Raw genomic sequence first — 8,802 nt, 5'->3', positions numbered from 1 at the left:
CCAAACGCTGCCCACAGCTGCATTAAAATGAGCTAGGACAGGTGGGGTTGAGCACCACCCTGAAGTTCCCAGATTCTGCCGTGATTTTTCTGCTGGTTCTACGTGCAATACAGAGGTGATCTGCAGACTCATCGCTTAAACATAGTTACATTTGAGGGGCAAGCTGCAGAACCTCTTTCCCCAACCCTTTCCAGGTGCAAAGTCATGAGCATCTCCTTTGAAGGGCAGTATGCAGGGTGCTGGCTAATAATGCAAATTGTGCTGGGGCAGAAGCTGGTGCTGTGGACTCTTTCTGGTCTCCGATGATGGTGTCCAGTAGTACTGGTTATTTGGTATACCAGCTGAGCCACGGCTGCTGCCAGGACCCAGACTATACGTGAAGCCATCAGGGCCAGGTTCAGGGTAGCAATAGGACATTATTGCGAATATGGCAAATGTGTGCTGGAGAAAGGCAGGCTCTGTCTTAGTGCATATAAATATTCTGTGAATTCCTGTGATGGTAGTTCCGCCATTAATGCTATAGTATAAATCCACTGTTATTTATTTGTGTTCGGCCATTCTGATAGATACGTACTGTCCATTTCACGGTTAGGGTCTTCAGCTACCTGTCCAGATTTTGTAGCTGCATTCAGTGGGGGTTACTACATACTGTTCCCATGTGTTACAGGCTAAATGAAGTCATTAGGGTGGGCCCTGATCCCACAGGACTGGTGTCCTTATAAGGAGAGGAGATTAGGACACAGATACACAAGGAGGGATGACCATGTGAGGACACAGGGAGGAGACGGCCATCTACACACCAAGGAAAGAGGCCTCAGGAGGGACCAGCCCTGCCCACACCTTGTTCTTAGACATTCAACCTCCAGACCGTGAGAAAATAAATTTCTATTTTATTAAGCCACCCAGTTTGTGGTACTTTATTATGGCAACCCAAGCAGGCTAATCCACCATTTTATTGAGAGCTAAAATGCAAGAAACATATATATGTATATATATATATACACACACATATATATATAATTTTTTTTTCCTTGTGATGAGGACCCTTAGGATTACTCTCTGTTAAATATTTTTAATGATACGTGTGTGAGCAGAAATCCTTTTTAAGAGAATATATAGCTCCATCAATTCAATAAAATTTATTTCGCAGTCAATAATTTTTTAAACAATCATCAAATTAATAAATTTATGCTTTTGTTTTTGTGTCCTCATTTCTCTCAAGAGGCCTAGTGGAATGGTGAAATTATATAGTCACCTTATTCAAATTCCTGTTAACCCAGACACTCCCGAATTCTAATTCCTTTCCTCCTCATTTCTCTCCTTTAAACGGTTAGTCGTTTACAGAGAATATCGAACACCATTCTCTGACAGTCCCCTCGTGTGCGGCCTTCCCATAATGGCATTAACCATCGATTAAAATTTTAAAACGTTACCTTAATGTTTCACAGTATTAACAAAGTCTTTAATCCCTTCTGGAAAGTTAAATCCGTATTTCTTCCTGGTGGACTGTGTGACAGCTATCGAACCAGCTCCCCAGTAGCCAGGCTCCTGGGGTTCCTCCCCGGGCATCCCTGTTGGTCCTGTCAACCCTAATAAATGAATCCTGGCTGAGAGGGATGAGTCATACAACCAACTGGAAAACGGTTTTGTGTGGACGGTGACCTGTTTACACACTGTTCCCTCCCAGGGTCGATGGAGGAAGGTACTCAACACAAAGGAGTGAAATTTCAGAGTTTTGATCCGCAGTAGGATTCTCTGTGTATGGAGACTTTGAAGGAGAGATCACAGTTGCCCTAGAGAGTTTCCCTCGTGCAGTGACCATTCACGTCCACCCTAAAACGTGCTGGGGTGGGAGCCTGAGGAAGGCTGGAGGCCAGGACCTGGGGCAAGGAGACGATCTCCAAACCATCTATGTGACCTTGGGTAATGCCTCGAGCATCAGAGCCTTGGTTTCATTGACTTGTCTGTAAAAAGAATTATAGGCACCCTGCCTATTTCCTAGTGTCAGAATGAAATAAAGACGTAGGCATAAAAGTGTTAAGTCTATTATAGAACATTATACAGTGATAAAGCTGAATGACTCCCTCCTAATAATAATTACTAAGTGGTACCTTTTTGAGAATGGAAGCGGGGCTGTTTTAAATTCTGCCTTGTCCTTGACGTCTGGGATCCAGTATTATTATTGTACATTTTTCATGCATTCTCATGGTGATTGCATTAGTTCTCCTCTGTAACTGTTAATATGCGGGCAGGCTTCCAAACTCCTCCAAATGCATGCGTTTAGGATAACCATAAATCAACAGATTTTTACTGAAATAATGAGTTCTAATTATGAATATGAAATGCATTAAAAGACAAGACATGTCTACCCAGCAGTTGACCAGATTAGTGAAAAAAATAGGACTTTATGGATACTCATTCTCATGATTTATTGCAAGGATCCATAAATCTGTGCTTTAGAAGTTTGAACTATATATTTTGCACTTGATTTATAAAACCTGCTAATAAATCCAGTTCAGCTTCTCATTGAGAAATCATTATTCTAAGCGTCAGCTCCAGCTAAGTATGAGGACTTATAAGCCTGGAAAATACGTGTACAAAAGGAACCCCAGGGTTTGAAACTGGACCAATAAATCTTTAAAAAAAAAAACAACAAAACTTTTTTAAACAAATCCTTACCTTACAGTTGGGATATAAGCGAAAGATTCAGAAATCATGACCTTAAATATATACAACGATGACCAGCATAAGCCATCACCTAATCTGAACTGAACACACGAGAATTTCCGAGTGGTAAGTATTAGGAATCACAGCGTGAGAAGTATTATTTTAAATGAACGTTTAAAGAGATTTCTACTTGCAGGAGTTAGTAGGGGGATCGATGCTGTTTTGACCCCTTGCCCATATCTTTACAGGGCAGATGGAGATCTCTTCCAGCCGTTGGAACTGGGTGCTATTAACAGGTCACAGCTGCTCTCCTCTGTAGAGAACTGCCCTTGGTGGAGAATAAGTTGCCCTGCCTGGAAAGTTGCCCCCTACCTACCCACCCTGAAGACCCCACAGCCAAAGACCTCCTGACGTGGGGGCTACAAATGGTGGTCCTTCTTGCTTCAAAGCCGGATGGTACAATCTGTGCTCCACGGGCCCTGCCACCATGACATCAGACCAAGGCTCTATTTTACCAGGGGCTGGTCCTTTCCCATTTCTCTGCACCTTCCTTGCTGGTTTTTCCCTCAGTGAATCAATGGCACTCAAATTCCTGTCTCAGGTTCTTCTTCGAGGGAACCCAACCAAAGACACCAGCTATTTCCAATGATTCTTTACACGCGTCCTGCCATTCCAGTTCACCTGGATAACCGACGCCCATTTAAGATAAGCGGGATCACCTTTCAAGTTGCAACAAATTCTTTCTTTTCTAGTGAAGCTCCTTGGTCAGAGTCTCAACATCTGAACGTATCAACAGGATCTTCTTGTTTTCCCATTTTGTGATTGCTCATACAAAATTCAGAGGTGACTGTAAGTGCAATTATTATCCTAAAAAGGGATATTGGTGTTTCATTTGGTTTCAGTAAATGAAGCAAAGTCTTGGTCATTTGAGCTTTACGTATCGGTGTCTGTTTTTTTGTTTTTGTTTTTTGTTTTGTTTTGTTTTTGCAGTACGCGGGCCTCTCACTGTTGTGCCCTCTCCCACTGCGGAGCACAGGCTCCGGACACGCAGGCTCAGCGGCCATGGCTCACGGGCCCAGCCGCTCCGCGGCATGTGGGACCCTCCCGGACCGGGGCACGAACCCGTGTCCCCTGCATCGGCAGGCGGACTCTCAACCACTGCGCCACCAGGGAAGCCCTCAGTATCTGTTTTAAGAAGGGTGAAGACGTCTCCACCTGAAGAAGAGGCTGCAACGAGACACGGGCTTTCTGACTGCCAAAGCCCCTGTTCCCCATCACAACTTGGAAGCATCATTAAGAAAATACATTAAGAGCACAAGACGTTCTGAAATGAGCACACAGCACTTTGGTAGCTAGCAAAACATTTCCCATTACTTGGCCAATGATGATGAATGTAGCTATGCATGAGGATGCTAACAATGGGGCTTAAAATATTCAATACATCAACAACGTTCCATACAGGAGCTACTTAAACAGATCCAAGGCTATTGGTGACTCTCTTTGGCGATTAACTTAGAGGCATCTCACGTTTTTCCTTTGCAACATCTGTATCCCTAGCAAGAGAAACAAGATCTACAGAGCATCTTCTGTCATCCTCTTTTGGCTCTGAGGTGCACGTGCAACTATTATACAGAGATTTGCGTCCGTACATATAAGAGCAGGAATGGATGTTGAATTTACAGGGTGAGGATGAATCTTGAATGCTAAGTTCAACATGGCGGATTTCTGTGGATATCTGTATCCTCTTGAGGCGCCATCTCGCTCTTGGGGAGAAGTGGAGACCAGTGGTGACTTCTGACAGCACATGCTGGCTGGGGGAGGATCTCTGGACAACACTGCCTAGAATCAAAACACTGCTTGCACTCAGCACTTCTTACTTGGTACAGATGCCTCTCTGGGCATCGGTGCTCACTGTAAAAACGGGTGTTAAGAGTAGCTTCTGGCTCATGGCTGTTGTAAAGATTAAATTGTGAAGTTAGCAAATGTAGCATACTTAGAAAGCTACGTGATGTGAAACACTCTAAATTCTGTGCAAAAATATTAATCAATATACTAATTATTATATATACATTATTGTGTACTATATTCTATATACATGTATAATCTACATATTATATGTAATTATACCTTATATATTATAATTATAAACATTATATGTAATTATAAATTATATAGTGTTATATATTATACTTATACATTATATGTAACATAATTACAATATAATTATCAATTTATTAATATACAATACAAAATATATATATATTAACATATAATATATGAAATATAAAATAATATAAAGTATATAATAAATGTACGTATATAAAAAGAGGCAAAGAAGAGATATATAGACATATGTGTACCTGTGTGTTGTATGTATATAAACAGTACATGCAGTTAACAAGTCTCTTGCATTCTTCGTTTTCAAACAATAATGACCTGACAAGGGCCTGTATGAGCTGGTACCATTTCTAGGCTCCTTGTCACAGGACATCTGTGTTCTCTTCTCACACATGCTCCCTGAAACATCCAATTTTATACTCCTTTACACTGTATGAACCATTAGATATGTTCATCACTCCAATGTCAAGATTACTCTACTCAGAGAAAGTCCAGACTAGAACATCTCATCATGGGAAAGAAGTGACTTAGTAAGAATAGAAAGATACCATGGACAAGGATGTAGGTTTGTTAAATTCATGGATAATGGATACTTACACTCCTGCAACTGATGCTAGGAATGAAATCAGTGCAACTCAACTGCCACGACTGAATCTCTTTATCTAAGTACATGAGCATATGCCCACGTGTCTGAACATATGTCCAAGATTCCCAGGGGCCTTACTCCTTAAAAAAAAAACTTTACATTTTCAAATGGGAAGATCTCTACTATTTATTGCTTGATAGAGTGTTTGCTGATATATAAAAATGACATTTAAACAGAAAAAACCATGAAATGAATGAAAGAGGAAAATCGGAAATTATTAATTGGATATTTCTCATGGCAGTTGAAACTTAGGAGAAACTATGTCACACGAGGAAAATAATGCATGCAATTTTCCTCCTGTTCTAAAAATATGGTTTTGAAAAGATAACTTGAGCTGTTTGATATTTTTGGAATGTAGCCTTGTATGCGCAGGGAGGGGGTGAAAAGAGTTCTGAAGTGGGTGGAGGAACGAATGGTGTGATCAGTTTTGCCGTAACTCCTTCATGCCTTATTTACTTATTTATTTATTTGGTTGCACCGGGTCTTAGTGACGGCAGCCAGGCTCCTTAGTTGTGGCTCACCAGCTCCTTGGTTGTGGCATGTGGGCTCCTTAGTTGCAGCTGGCGGGCTCCTTAGTTGTGACATGCGAACTCTTAGTTGTGGCATGCATATGGGATCTAGTTCCCTAACCAGGGATCGAACCCAGGCCCCCTGCATTGGGAGCATGGAGTCTTAAACACTGTGCTACCAGGGAAGTCCCTCATGCCTTCTTTATGTGGGTTTTTAAAACATAATAGCACATTAGAGAAGTATTGTATTTTGAAGTCCCCTGTGTACCTGCCCTCAATTTCATTTCCCTTCTTCTCTTCCCAGCAAACTCAATTTGGTTTTCACAGTGTCCTGGATCCCTGAATTGTCTTATCATTCTAATACATATGTGTCTGCCTTTCTATCAATATTTATCTATTCATTTTTGTTTCTTTCTTTCCTTCCATGTATCTATCCACCTACCATCTATCTAATCTATCATCTATTTATAGCTATCTATCCATCCATCCATCTCTCCTTCCTTCCTTCCTTCCTTCCTCCCTTCCATATATCTACCCATCTATCTATCATCTATCTCAATCATCTATCTCATCTATCATCTAGTTCTTTTTTTTTTTTTTTTTTTTTTTGCGGTACATGGGCCTCTCACTGTTGTGGCCTCTCCCATTGCAGAGCACAGGCTCCGGACGCACAGGCTCAGCCGCCATGGCTCACGGGCCCAGCCGCCCCACGGCATGTGGGATCCTCCCAGACCGGGGCACAAACCCACGTCCCCTGCACCGGCAGGCGGACTCTCAACCACTGCGCCACCAGGGAAGCCCCTATCATCTAGTTCTATCTATCTGATCTACCTACCTACATCTATCCATCTATCATGTACATGTCTATCCAACCACCTTCCTTCCTTCCTTCTCTTTTCTTTCTTCCTATTTCTTTCTCTCCTTCCCTGTATCTATCCATCTATCTATCATCTATCATCTATCTCAATCATCTATCTCATCTCTCATCTATTTATATGTCTCTACATACCTACCTACATCTATCCATCATCTATCTATCTACCACCTATCTATTCATTTTTAAAACTTAAGCAAATGGTATCATGCTGAAGGTCACTTCTTTTATTCATCATTCAACTTGAGACTCATTAAACTGATACCTATAACTACAGTTTATTTATTTTACTTATAATTATTCCATCGTGGGTAGTTTCTAATTTTTCATTATTACGAGCAAGTTACTGTGAACATTCTTGTCCATACTCTGTGCACATGGCCTGAGCTTCTGTGGAGTAGACAGCTGGCTGGAGAGCTGAGTGCATCTTCAACTCAACTGATGCTTCGAGAAGTCTTCCCAAAGTGGTTTGGTCAATCCACACGCCCTGTAACAGTATGGAGATCCATTTCTGCTTCACGATTTCCTCGGTGCTTGAGACTATCTGACTTAAATTTTTGCCCAACTTGAGGGAGCCTTATTCATGTTTTAACTTGAGTTTCCCTGTCCATAGTAATGCACATGGAATGTTACTGCCATTCAGGTTTTTGTCTTCTAAATGCTATGCATTTCCTGTTTTCTGTGGAGGTTTTTTCCCTCTTCTTTTTGATCTGTCGTTATCTGTGCGTGCGTGTACTTTTATAAACTCTTACAAACACGTATGTTCATTTACTGTCATTTACCCTTTAGGTATGTGAAGACTGTCGTCAGCATTAGAATGCAAGTTTCAGATTATTATGGATTTTTAGCGGGATGTCTTCAGGATGATGTGATGTCCCTAGCCTCTATTCCCTGCTTTGGTCTTCAAGTCAATTGTGTGTCACAGACATATAATATACGTATATTCTTATATATATGAGCGTATTATAATATATTCTTGAGAGTCATCATAAACATTTGGGGTGAACAGTCTTCACAGATTCTTGGCTTTTCTCTTTGTTGATGGTATATTTTATTTGGAGAACTATGAATCGTCTGCATATTCAAATTAACCAATTAAAATAACTGGTTCTTTTTGTGTCTTAAGTTCAGGAAAGGCTATCGCTTCACGATGCCGCTGAACTCTAGCTGTTTCATATCTTTCCTAAATAGCAGGCTTTTCCTATGACATAAGGACAAAAATGGGACGACTGCTTAAGAAGATGCCGACATTAAGAGGACGTCGTGCTGTTGCTCTAGACTGAGCACATGTGGCTATTGCTGGAAGAAGCTGCTCCGTAAACACCAAGCTCGCCACGATCACATTACACAGATAGATCAGCGGATGTTTCCAAAGTACTTTTAAATCGTTTTTATTTGTTATTACCCTGTGCCCTAGTTTTTTTAATTGGGAAGCATTCCCTCTCAGTACTAAATTCCTAATTAAATCCCCAGAGTACACTGTGAAATCTGTCCCCACCTTTTTTTTTTTTAACAGGAAGTAGACACCAGTTGAAGGAGGAATGCGTGCATCTTAATTATGTTGTTCATCTTTGCACAACTAGGAACCCATCACTGGATTTTAGAAAAATAAATTCTCCCCAATCTTGTTCTAAAGGTTTCTAAATTGGGGTTATTGTATTCTATAATTCTATGCCTTGTGAAACAAGCTTTACAAAACTCCCTTGGCTAACCTTGAGTAATAAGACAGTCACAAAAGGACACAGTGGTATGATTCCATTTATACGAGGTGTCGAAAATAGTCAAAATCATAGAGGCAGAAAGTAGAACGGTGGGTGCCAGGGCCTGGGGGGGAGAATGGGGAGGTAGTGTTTCATGGGGCCAGAGTTTCAGTTGAGTGAGATGAGAGCTCTGGAGATGGATGGTGGGGATGCTTGCACAACAGTGGGAATGTACTTAATGCCACCGAACCGTACACTTCAAAACAGTTACAATGGTTAACTTGTATG

This window comes from Delphinapterus leucas, chromosome X (genome assembly GCF_059928025.1).
Source record: "Delphinapterus leucas isolate spDelLeu-1000000601 "Yukka" chromosome X, BTC_Dleu_Yukka2, whole genome shotgun sequence".
Classification (NCBI taxonomy): domain Eukaryota; kingdom Metazoa; phylum Chordata; class Mammalia; order Artiodactyla; family Monodontidae; genus Delphinapterus; species Delphinapterus leucas.
The sequence above is the reverse complement of the archived record's forward strand: the minus strand, read 5'-3'. Positions refer to the sequence as shown.